This window comes from Hetaerina americana, unplaced genomic scaffold (assembly GCF_022747635.1).
Source record: "Hetaerina americana unplaced genomic scaffold, ioHetAmer1.1.p SCAF_16, whole genome shotgun sequence".
Taxonomy (NCBI): domain Eukaryota; kingdom Metazoa; phylum Arthropoda; class Insecta; order Odonata; family Calopterygidae; genus Hetaerina; species Hetaerina americana.
The window spans coordinates 8,284,037-8,297,377 of NW_027286719.1; the positions used below are offsets into that span (position 1 = coordinate 8,284,037).

The 13,341-nt window shown below is 43.1% G+C and overlaps 1 protein-coding gene across 1 annotated transcript in view; it reads left to right on the plus strand.

Annotated features, from left to right (window-relative positions):
* Positions 1-1,419: 1,419 nt before the first annotated feature.
* The window catches only part of LOC139687066 (uncharacterized), a 201,891-nt gene continuing 189,969 nt past the window's right edge, over positions 1,420-13,341 (plus strand). Inside the window, exon 1 of the mRNA XM_071584171.1 lies at positions 1,420-1,477. The gene's annotated coding sequence lies outside the window, so the exon portion shown is untranslated. The remainder of the gene's footprint in view (positions 1,478-13,341) is intronic.

A 13,341-nucleotide genomic window follows, 5' to 3' on the forward strand; every position in this document is an offset into this window, starting at 1 on the left:
TTCCCTCTATTCGTTTTTCCATCTATCCCCATCTTTTTCTTTTTCTCAAACTCTCACTCCCTCCCTCACTCTCTCCCTCACTTCCCCTCTCCCTTTGTCCCGCACTTTCTCACTTCCCTCCCTCTCCAACTCCCTCTCTCTCCATCTCCCTCACTCCCTCTCCCACTATCTATCCATCTTTCTCTCTCCCTCCCTCTCCAACCCTCTTAATCCTTCTCTCTCCATCTCTCTCACTCCGTCTCCCTCTCCCACTCTCTCTCTCTCCATCTCTCTACCTCCCTCTCTCACCTCTTCTCCCTCACTCCCCCTCTCTCTATCCCTCTCCCTCTTTCTCTCTCTCTCACTCGGAGAGTTTTCCACAAAAGCATATAAATCTCTCCGGACTATTTTTCCGGCCATCCCTTACTCCCAACGTCCCCTCGCTCACCCTCCATCCGGTCTTCTCCACACGTTCTCATTTCATTTTTCGTTTCCTCACCAAACTTATACGCCATTCAACTCCTTTTCTTTTTTAATCAACTTGGATTGCGTTGAGATGAGATGACAAAAGGCAGTGGACCGGGCCGTGTGCACGCATGGGGAGAAGGGGCGGGAAATACAGCGTTTGACATTCTCTACTCTTCGCCGTGATCCTCCACTCTCCGTCGTCCATTCGGGTGGGAGGCCGAAGTGACGGAGAGGTCGAAGTCTCGGCTACGACTAATATTCTCTCCTCCGCTCTCATCTTCTCTACCTATTGCCGAGAGATTCCCTCACTTCTTCTCGTTTATCTGATTGGCCTAGAGGACTCGAGCCGGTTCTCTTTTCCACCTCCTTCTTCCATCTAAGTTAAAAAACAGCTCGTCTTTATCCCCAATTCACTCTCAAAAATGATCCGTTCTTTTCTCCCATGGGGGGGGGGGGTGGGGCGGTCGTTCCACAGGATGGGCCGGACACGGCTGCTGCTGATGCTCTCAATTTCGTCTCCCCGACCCCGCTTTCGAGTGGCTCCCTCTTTTGTTATTCTCGTCCATACATCCCCCTTTCATTCTCTCAACCTCCTTCCTTCCTCTCCCCTCCTCCGAGAGGCCACGCAGCATCCTCGTGCATCAATCCCTTCCTCACGCTCCTCCCTCCGTTTCCACTTCTCCGATCCTCGAAGCCCCCCCCCCCCAAACCCCTAAAGTCACCCTCCCTCTCCAACCCCACTCCCCTTGACCTCTCCACACCGATACCCACCACCCCTGCGCGGCTACGCATGCGCGGCGATCCCGCCCCACGCCCCACCACGCCGCCTCGCCGTCGCCCCCTATCTCGCGCGGGCGCCGAGCTCCACACCGCCTCGTGGACATTCCCTTGGCTGCCTCACAGCAGCAGCGGGGCCCAGCCGCGCCCCTAGCGCCTACCGACGACGACGCCGCCCGCCGCCGCCGACGACGACACCGCCAACCGCCGATGTGCCCTCCGTCGACCAGACCATTCGAGAGCGTTAGTGTGGGTGAGTGTGTTTTGGGACGGGGATGGGGCCGCTCCCTCCCGCGGTCCGCCCGGGGGGTTTAACCTTTTCCAATGTGGGCGGAGACGGGCGGGCCGCGAGAGGAAGGTGTGGACGGGGGCCGGGGAGGTGGCGGCGTTCGGGGCTCGGGGGGGGAGGGGGGAGGAGAATACGGGAGAAAGAGGGAGCAAGGCGGAAGCTACGACGGAATTCCGTGGCGATCGATATGCGGGAGAGCGGGAAACGGGACTTTTTTTCCTTTCCCTCTTCCTCACTCGCACTCCCCTCGGTGCGGCCGGCCTTGTCCTCCGCGGCGCCCCACCAGCATCTCCCCGGCCCTCCCGGCCCCCGCCAAAATCTTAGCCATCTCCGAGTGACAAGCCGTGTCACCTCGGCCACACCCCCCGCGGCTTGCCTCCGCCCGCGAGGCAGAACTCCCTCCGCTCCGAGCATCCCGAACCGACACGTCATGGACCCTCCCGGACTCCCAGCATCCTCGGAACTGGCATCTTGGACTGTGGCTCCCACCACACTCGAGACTCGAGCGTTATCCCCTTTGCAATAGTCGTTGAACTTGGTCGCGCGCACTCAACCTCGGTGGCTTCCATTAAATGAAATTCTCGTTCTCTTATGTTCTAAGTTTTTTCTCGCGGAGAAACCCCCAATGATGACCCAAACTTCCTTATTTGGTACGATTCGAATAAATGTCCAGGATTTGTTAGAGAATGGCCGCTTTATCAGAGTTGAAACTTAATTTTTATTGAGCACACGCACATTGTTGCCTCTTTAGCCCGAAAAATACTGTCCTAACTCCTGTTGGGGAAGTAAACGCCTCCGGGCTCGGGCAATTAACGTACAGGTATATGGGATTTTAATATCTCTCGAACAATATCAGCGATGATGTCGAACACTTTTCGCCTTGAATATACGAGAAGTGAAGCGACCGTTGAACTTTTTTTTCGCTGCCTGGCTCCGTCTCCCACGACTAAGTTCCCTCCAGCTCCCCTCACCGCCAGCGCCGTTCCTCCGAGTCCCAACCCGACCCTCCGGGCCCATCCGTGGGCAAACCTAACTCCTTGCATCTCTCTCGACCCTCCCCGTGTCCCTCCCCCCCTATTTCCCTATTTCGTCCTTTCCCGATTACCCGACGCGATCTCCCGCCGCCCCACTGTCCTCCTCGTCGGCCGCCAACGGACTCGTCCTTAAGGAGGACGCTCCTTGGGATGTTTTCCGGGGAGAGAGCGTGCGTGCGTGCCACTCCACATCTCAGGGGGAAGGTGAAGGAGAGGAGGTCGGGCGGGTCACGAGAAGGGTCGGGCGGTGGGAGGGGAGGTACGGGCTCGCAAATGCACTTTATTTGGAGCTGAAGCCCGCCATCCCCTCGCTCAATTCTACCGAATACAGACAAGCATTCGCATGCAGACTCAAGCATGCACGCTGGCAAAACACAATAAATCTACCATCGGCGCCAAACGTAAAAAGGTTTTTTATTTTATTTTCTTTTTTGCAAACCCTCATTCCATTCTCCGCGAGTCGTTAAGGGTGATTTCCCCTGCGATATGATGCTTTTAATCTCTCTCTCTCCTGCTCTTTCAATCTCTCTCTCTAACCGCTCTTCATCCCACTCCCTCCCTCGTCATCATTCCGCACGGTGCCGATAAAAATGTATTCAACGGAATTAAATGGGAGTGTCGAATCCCCTGTGAATAGTGGGTGCTAGTGGCTGTTGGTGAATATTTCCTCACCATAAAATTTTGTCCGAGTTCATCAATCTGTTTCATTTCTTAACTCTTAATTTATGACTAAATATTATTTCTCAAACGAGTATAAATAAATAAATATATATTTATATAAACACAGATGTAGATTTTTAAAACATAGAAACACAAAGAAAGGACACTCACATATGTAGTTTTGACGTTTTAACGGCACGCCGTATTGCCACCGCAAATTTCGGAATACGTATGAGTGTGTATTTCAGGTGTTTTTACAAATTTTTGTTGGCTAACGGCATCTCTTTCCTTCGTTTGAATTATATGTAAGTATATAATTATATGTATTGTACTGCTAGAGGCATGTTTTTGGAATTATTCCTCTCGTAAAGCAGAAAGAAATTTTAAGATAATTATTACCGAATAAATTTATTGAGGTAAATGGTCATTACCTTGGGGTATGCGTTTTTCAATGTGGGGTGTTGATTATTGATAACTCAGGAAAATAAAATCACCATTCGGGTCCATAAACTACAGTATGAGTTATTGGAGTTTAAGTGAGTAACTAAACTTATCAATTATATAAAACTGAATAAGAGAATGTTTTGATTAGAGTCACGAATTATTATTTATTGGGAATAAATTTTTTTGTATGGCAACAAAAGTCTTTCCATATTTCCCAAGTAACCACAAATAATTTGGATGTTATATTTCAAAGCTATGTTTTCTATCGTAATGATATCTATATCACAAAGTGAATGCATTCACGATTGCCCGAGATACACTACTGAACATTTGACAAAGTTTATTCTTAAGAGCATCGTCCTTAATAGCATATCTTAGGAGGGACGTTATTTTGCCAGTAAATAATCAAATCAAATCGATATCTCCAAAAGCGCGGGGATTCTGGATATAATTTTCATATTCTCTAGTGCAACCGATTTTATTTTCCTCGCCCAACGGTCTGGAATGTGGCTCCAATCCAATAATATCAATCAAAGGTATGGCCGTCATAAACTCGTTTGCATATCCGTTGCCTGCCTTTTTCACTCTTGGCTACTTTGCTCCATGCGTAGTTGGTTTGCTTGACCTTGCTTCAAGGAATTCATTTGGTCTCATTTAGAGATGAACTCCGGTTACACCCGAGACACTTCCCATCGGCCCTATAAACACTCAGCGTTGGCGGTAATTGTTTCCGTCTAGAATAGTTTACATTGTTTTACTGCGAGAATTTTTAATGCAAATGAACCATTCTGGATAGAAAAAAGCAGAATGTAACCATAAATATAGTTGCGTGACAAAATTTAAATGGGTAATCTCGAGACTTAATTACAGAACTTCTGATTGTTCACAAATACCTAAAAAATAAAGGTCAGTCGCCTGGTATGCATCCAAACCAAAAATTAAATCGCCACGTTCATGAGATGCCTTGGCCTTGCCACGCTACTGAGCTGGCGGGGAGGGCGGGTGGGGAGGGGAAGGGCGTTCTTTGGAATGGATCGCATTCCACTGCTCCCTAACTCTGCCGCACCACCCATTATGTTCGCCTCGAAATTTTCTCGGACGACAAGAAATGACAATTACGTAGGTTACACATCGCGGAAAACAAGAAGTAAAAGATGCTTTGACGGAAACAAATTTCCTGCCGCGTTGTAATTAGAAAGTCATTGGAAACTTGGTTGGGAGAACCAAAAAACGTAATTTAATACGGCGCCCGTAACTTATCAACGATTCGCTCCTTCTCCCATGAAAGTTTTATGTCAAGATTCCTAGAAAATTTTGAGAAGCGGGAGAGGTGCAGAATATGAGTTCTTTCTGATATGACGGTGATTTTGCAAACCTTCGATCCATTTTCCGGTCTTATTTTGCATGAATATTAAATTTCAATAACGGTTTTGGAGCCATCCTCCCATTGAGGGGATTATTCACATTGCCAGTTCCGAGGCTCCGATATTATAACTCTCAGAAATAAAAAATACGAAGGAGCCATGTCTTAATTCGCTCAGAGAGCTTAACCTTTTGTCCGGGGATGAATGCTTTTTTTAAAGTGGTGTCCGATAATTTCTCTGCTTTTCTTCTTTTCATAAGCTGCGACCTCTATTGAGAACGTAAATGAGTAACGGGAAACACGCAACACTATTCCAAAGATAAAACTTTACTAAGACTTAGGAATTCTATTAACTAATATAAGCTATTCAAGCATTATATATATATATATATATATATATATATATATATATATATATATATATATATATATATATATATATATATCCCTCCCCGGACAACAACCTTGTCGTGGTGGAAGGGCTTGTGCGTTCCGATGGCCCCTAGAGCTGTGCTGGCGGGAGTATAAATAATTGCTCCTGGTTGGGCCACCCATGCCAGATAGGTTGAAGGTTTGGAGCCAGACCAAAGGTAGTCTAAGCAGCGTCTTTTCTTCATTGAGGCGGCTGCAATGGCGTCTGTCCCAACGCAACGGGAAACCACCTCAGTTATCATTCCCAAGATTTAAATGATGGACAATACAGAGATTTAGAGTCCTTGCAACTACGGGGCACGGCCAAATCGGCCGTGTGTCGTGCCCGGCAGTGGGGGAGGCAAGGCTTCCGTCGTCGTCATCCCACGAAACTCTTGCAAGGGAAAACCGGCAGCAGCAGGACAGAGGACGCAGGAGAAGAAGACCAAATTAGTTAGAATAGAAACGTGGAATGTTAGGACAATGATGAGGACAGGGAAATTAGAGAATGTTAAGCGAGAGATGGAAAGGGGAAATAAATATCGATATTTTAGGTCTATGCGAGGTGAGATGGAAGGATAGCGGGGATTACTGGAGTGATAATTATAGAATAATATACATCGGAGGGGACGAGAGCCAACGAGGGGTTGCCACAGCATTAAATGAAGAGGTAGGAAGAAGCGTAGTCACATAGAGCAGGTAACGGATAGGTTATTACTAGTAGAGATAAAAGCAGAACCGACGAACTTGATTATTATTATTCAGGTATACATGCCAAGGTCGATAGGATATACGATCAATTAGAGGACATAATCGCGTGTGTTCCTACAGAGAAACATTTCATAGTGATGGGAGACTGGAATGCGACGGTAGGCGAAGGAAGAGATGGTGTCGAGGTCAGGGACTACGGTTTAGGCACAAGGAATGACCGTGGGGAGAAAGCAGTTGAGTTCTGCAAGAGACAGGGCTTAGTCATCACCAACACTTGGTTTAGACACCACAAAAGACGCAGGTGTCCATGGTAAATGCCAGGTGACTCAGAAAGGTATCAGCTAGATTATATCCTGGTTAGACACAGGTTTAGGAACAGTGTGATAAATTCGCACAGCTTCCCGGGAGCGGATGCGGACTCTGACCACAATTTAGTGGTTATGAAATGTGGCGTCCGTTTCCAAAAGATAAGGCGGGGGCGGCGAGTCAGAAAATGGAATGTAGAAGCATTAAATGGATTGAAAAGGAAGGAGTACCAACAAGCGGTAGAAGAAATTACAGAGGATGGTAAAGAGCTAAGTACTATCGAAGAAAAATGGGAAAGTATCAAGAAAGTGTTGTCTAAAGCCGCAAAGGGCACTATTGGAACCGTTAACGCGAAAAGGACTGGGAAACCATGGATCACGGATGGGAAGATTACAAAGATGGAGGAGCGGTGAAAATGGAAGAATATACTCGTAAATACAGAATTAGGCAAAATGAAGTACAAAGTATTGAACAATAAATTGAGGCGGGCAACAAATAAAGCAAAAGAAGCATGGTGGAAGACACAGTGCGAAGATATGGAAAGTCTGCAGAGGAAGGGTGAAATCGGTGCGCTGTACAGCAAAGTTAAATCGTTATCGGGAAGTAAGAAAGGAAGAGCTATGCTAGCAGTTAGAGATAAGGCGGGTAAGGTAACAGTAGACGCAGGAAAGATCCAAGAGAGATGGAAGGAGTATATAGAAGAACTGTATAGTAAAGAACTCAGACCAACAAAGTTAGACATTGAAAAAGAAAATGACGTAGAGGAAGACAGCTTAGGTCCAGGCATACTAGACAATGAGATAGAAAGGGCATTAAGGGAGATGAAACTAAATAAGGCCGTGGGGGTAGATAACATTCCCGTGGAACTTTTAAAATGCTCAGGAAAATGTGGGAGGAAGAGGCTATATGGGCTGATCCGCAGTATTTATGAGGAGGGAATCTGGCCGGAAGACTTTGTGAGATCAGTTTTAGTTCCTATTCCGAAAAAGGTAAAGGCCACGTCATGTGAGGACTATAGGACAATTAGTTTGATATCCCACGCAGCTAAAGTTGTTCTCAGAATCATAAACAAAAGGATAGAGAGTAAGGCAAATGATTACTTAGGGGATGATCAGTTTGGGTTTAGGAAGGGGAGAGGTACGCGTGATGCCATTGCAGTAATGACATTATTAATCGAGAGGAATATAGAACACAACCAGGAGGTATTTGCATGTTTCGTAGATTTCGAAAAAGCGTTTGATCGAGTGAATTGGGAAAAACAAAGAGTGTATTGCAGAAAATAGGAATAGATTGTAGGGAAAGGAGGCTAATCCGCAACCTGTACATGTCTCAGACTGCTCAGGTGCGGGTGGGAAACGGGGAGTCAGGATGGGCAGTGTTAGGAAGGGGTGTAAAGAAGGGTTGCCCATTATCACCGTTGCTGTTCAACCTGTATTCAAAGGAAATGATTAAAGAGGCATGGGAAGAACTGGATGTAGGAATGAAAGTGGGCGGGGAATTCGTAAAATCAGTTAGGTTTGCTGATGACCAAGCTTTAGTTTGTCAGTCAGCCAAGGGGTTGCAAGCGTTGCTGAGTGGGTTGGAAATTTAGTGCGACAGGTGCTACATGAGAATCAATATTAATAAAACAAAGGTTATGCGATTTTCTAGTAAGGAAAAGGCTAAGATAAACATTAAAATAGTAGGTTAATAACTATAGCAGGTAGAACAGTTTATGTATGTCGGAAGTGGTTTGGACCAACACGGTCAAAGTAGTAGGGACGTAAGGAGAAGAAATGCGCTAGGCAATGAGGCTTTCACAAAGAGGAGGGAGTTGATGACGGGGACGTTGAGAAAGGACATTAAGAAATGACTCGTAAAACTTTGATATGGAGCGTAGTTCTGTACGGCGCGGAAACGTGGTCATTGAAGCAGGAGGATAGACGTAGATTGGAGGCTTTTGAAATGTTGGTGTGAAGAAGAATGGAGAAGGTGAATTGGACAGAGAAGGAAACAAATGAGGAAGTATTTGGTATAGTGAACGAGGACAGGGGTTTGTTGGGAAAAATCCTATGGAGGCAGTAAAAAGGGATGAAGGGGGTATTGACCGGCAGTTGGATGTTGAAGACTATGATTGAGGGGAGAATGTAAGGCAAACGAGGAAAGGGAAGGAACAGGATAAGGATGTTGGACGGGATGAAGGGAGGAAGAAAGTTCTCAGAGATGAAGCGCGACCTGATATAGAGTAGGGTGCTGGATTTTTGTGTTTTTTTAGGAGTCGTAAAATATTTATTTAATAGCTGTGTCCATCCAAAAACCTACCTTCACCGGCAGAGTACCTAATAATAAATAATATAGTATGTATGTATATATATATTATATATACAGGTTACCTGTTTCCTGTTTATACATATATACCGAAGGTTTGGACTTCTAAGTGTAGTATACTGTATGCATTAGTCATTTCAGCTAAAATCCATTCAATAAATATGAAAAAGTATTAAATAAAAGTGGAATTTAATTTAAAATGATGCTAGTTCATTCATATAAATAATTGTCCTTTCAACGCGTAACCATTATTATTTTCACCTTTTTGAACACCATAGTATAACGATTTTGAGTTGACAGAAATAATTTTACCCTTCTTTCTGCTAAATATTTACAAATTATCTCCACTAAAATTATATCGTGGATTTTTTTTATATTAACATGTCAAAATGGGCATTGCATCCTAGGTCGGGTAATATAGACTACAAAGTGACTAAAATTTTAATCTGAAGAATTATTTAATCTGAGGAGGAATACTACGTGAAAGCTGTTGAAGTTATAGGATTTTATAGTAATCAACGCATTACCTTTAAAAGTATATATTAAATTGTGATTTTATTAAAATCTACCCAAACTGAATTCATTTGTAGCTACCAACTCCAGAGAAATCAACTCCAAGGTTCTCTTGGTATGTAAGGAAAGAGCTAACCAGTTTTTAAGTTGTGCATTACCTGTGTAACTCACACACCTAAGAACGGGTGCCAAATCCTTTCCTAGTAACAACCTTTGGCAACCTAAGACGATCTAATGGGCAAAAGCAACATGGAGCTTGGATGAATCTGAGTGCGCTCAGGGGCGTCACATGGAATCAAATCCGGCCGGCCCTCAGGTCTGTAGCGTACAACTTTGTGAACTGCCATGCCCCTGAGTAGCCACATAAAATTAACTCCATACCACCGATAAAGTAGAGGCTGAGTTTTAATTGGCTAAACATTCCGTAGTTTTGGAGTGGTCTCAATTGTTAAGTCAGTGATAACCATAAAACTTCTTAAAACTTAAAGAAACATGCTACGGATAAATATTTCGTGACTCATCCCTCGGAACGCCCAGGGAGCGCACCGAAGCACGCAAACGTTTTCCCAGATGTGCGTTGGTCGGCGGGATAATGTTCCCTAGTCATTGGAATTATTTCGCTTAATCAAACTGAAGGAAAACCTAGCGCATACCTTAGCGGTGCAATCCGAAGCTCAGTCGTGAGTATATAGTGGAACAATTACTACTTCCGAAGAGCCCCCTGCCCTAACAAAGCCGGCTTTTACGATCGTCCCTCGGAAGGCAAAACGAAGAAGATCCCGTGACGAGAGGGATAATACCGGGTGGAATAAAAAAGAAAGAAATCCTCTGGTGGATGTTGGTCGATTTATTCCCGCGTTTTCGAAGGTTTTAATTAGACAAAAGAAAAATAGCACACGATCTAAAAAAAGATATGATCCCATCTGATCACCCCATCGTCACACTTTTCTAACGGGATAAATTCACCAATAAAACGCCGGCGTTGGGTCGGTTAGAATTCCGCTTTCGGGTGGACGGACTCTCTACTTACCACTTTAAAGATGAGCGTTCGTAACGGCATGACGATGGGGAAGCGGAGTATAGCCGTCGCTTCACTTGGCCCGTTAAGTTGATTCCCAGCAATGAATGATATGGTTTAGGAAACGTGGCTTCGCGAGAAGGAGAGGGGGAAGGAGAACTTTCAACGCCTTTGAATGCTTCGGGTGCGTCATATGAACGGTCTGTTTCCAATACTTGCCTATTGTCAAACACACTTTCTCTTCTATCATTACGCTCTTCTGGAAATAAGATATTTGAATGGTTATCCGCTTAACAACCATGGATTAAATGATTCTACCTTGATTTCAATGTTATAGGATTAACTTTTGAAGAAAACCATGTGAGTTTTACGAGTACTATGACCCATATCTGGTCCAGTTTTAAAAGTAAATGAATAGAGTTCGCGAGCAGCTAGTCTAGCATTGAAAACTGACTTAACTCGGAAAGGATATCTTGAATTTCGAAAACTTAAAGTCCATAGAATGGACTTCATGTAATGGAATGAATAGAAAATATAATGGTATCTAATCTTAAAGATAAATATCTTCAAAGGTGTTTCAAAACCTTCTCTAATTGAAATTATTCATTGTTTTTTCTTAGTATATCAACCTAAAGAGTATATAAGTAGGTCACAACAAGGAAAAACATTTATTAATTGTTAAAAAAGGAATTGCAAGATTGTTTATTGTGATTTAAATAAAGAATCAAGTGTAGGCAACATTCATGCATTCAAATAAATTTAGTGAAATGGCAGTCTTAATCCTTCGGTTGTAAATCAGATCACTCGTCTCGCTTGTACCTTCCGCCCGCAAACTCTGTGGTCCCGAGTCGTTGCGATCAGGGGTGTTCAGTGGACATTGATATTCCTAGTATTCTGATATTCTTAGTATTTAAAAATGCTAGCCTATAGATAAGAATTCAATGAAGCAAGAAAAATATCATGAATTACAAAAAAAATATTTTCAAAATTACATTCAAGAGGAAGCACTGTTGAATGAATATAAAAGAACGAAACAGTGGCAATCCCCCTGGTTATTAATCAATTATAGTAAAGGCGAAGATTGGTCTTTAGGGCTAATACTCGACTTGTGAACTCTCGGCTATCAATAACTCGATTCCTGTGCGCGATATTTTATATTTTTCAGGAGCATTACTTTATATTTTTATGGCTAGTAAAATAAAATTGAATATACATAAAGAGGTGCTGAGAAAGATAAGATAGCTTAATAGCTTTGCAAAATTAAATGATGTGCTGGTAGAATGACACTTTGGTTTTATTACGCCATATCCAAGAGTATATAAACTTTTCAAAAGTTCAGATACCCCATATCATTTGCAGAGCTTCATTGGGGACTGCGCCCATAAGTTTTAGTAAAGATAAAATTTCTGTTGTGAGGTGCAATAAAACGAACTATGTGTCAATTTTATGAAAGCAGCTTGTTTAATGGTTTTAATATTCCGCAAGCTAATAAAAGAAGTTAGGGGTTTAAGATATAGGTGCTTCAGTATAGATTTTTTCCGTAAAAGAACGCGTTTTTAGGCATCAAAGCTGATTATGATACTGGTAACATATGTCGTTACACATTCACCTGTTGAAAATAAACCATTTAAATAGCTAAGTCTTTAGACACCATCCTGGGCGTGCAAAATAGTTTTGGTATCCCTTCAAAAGATATATATCAGCGTATACATCCCTAATCGCAAGCCATAAGATTTATCCTACCATAGAAACTTGAAGTGTATGGTGAAACCACAAGAAAACGTAAAAGTTTTCGCTCTCGATCGCAGAATCAATAAAGTTGTTTACTCAAATTCCAAAGAAACTGCGGGAGATGCCGCAACAGTAACTTTTAACGGAGTCATCCGCTAATGTGCATTTCAATGCAACAATTTCAGAGTGTAAAAATCATTCGCCTTGACTGGGATTCGAACACAGATCCTGTGGACTGTGGCGCGTCGCGCACGAATACGAATGCCTGTGACATTGTATGTACGGCATTTCGTCACAACATCTAGTTCCTTTAAAAGCCCCAAATTTTCAGAGTTTAAGAGGACGCCTCGGTAGCTTAAGTGGCTAAAGCACTCCACCGGATATTGAGGGATCTGGGTTCGAATCCCAGTCGATGCGAATGATTTTTACACTCTGAAATTGTTGCATTGAAAGTTGTTTACATTTATTTATATTTTATTAATCTATTAATATTTTTTCAATTTTAAGTCAGGGCGTTTAACAAAATGCTAACATTGGTAGTTTAATGTATAGTTATATTTATTAGTTCTATCGGATCTCGTTCCGCTTAAAATCTGAATTTAAAATTTATAAAAGGATTAAAGATATCCCTTTTTTCAAGTCCAACACTTCCTCCAGACATGTACAAGATGCTATAAAAATGAATTACTGCTTGAATTAGCAGTTTAAAGAAGTATGTAAAAAGCCAAATCAAACAAAGTGGTGTGGCAGCTGAATCGAAAAAGTGTGGACCCAAGGTGAGCGATGCCAAATACACATCTAAACGAGTAAATTACGCCTCACGTATTGATTGAATCAATTCATTATTATTTATTCATTTCAGAATCCCGATGCTGAATTTCCATTATTTTTTAGATTTATCCTTAACTTATTTTCCGATTCTTGTCGTTGTTATACGAGAATGTGATGGGTAACTTAAGTCATTCGGACTAATGGTGATTGGTTTGGTGGTGTTTGAATATCAGGGATGGAAAGGGTGGAGAAAACCCGCCGTCAGCATTAGCCAACGGGCTTCTAGAGGTCCACAGTTTAACACAATGTCCGAAGGACAGAGTACTGCCCTTGAAGTGCATTTCACATAGCGCCCAAAGTAGAAATGGAGAACCCTTAAAAAAATTCTGCCACCTCATCCGTGAGGGAAACAAGCTTACGAGGACTAGACTCCGCATCAACCGTATCCACAGGAAGAGATGTACAACTGCGTAAAAATTCAATTGTAAAATATTAATTTTTGTTTCTTACATAGATAGTTTAAAAACACAATTTTTAATAGTCCTCCATCTCTTCCATA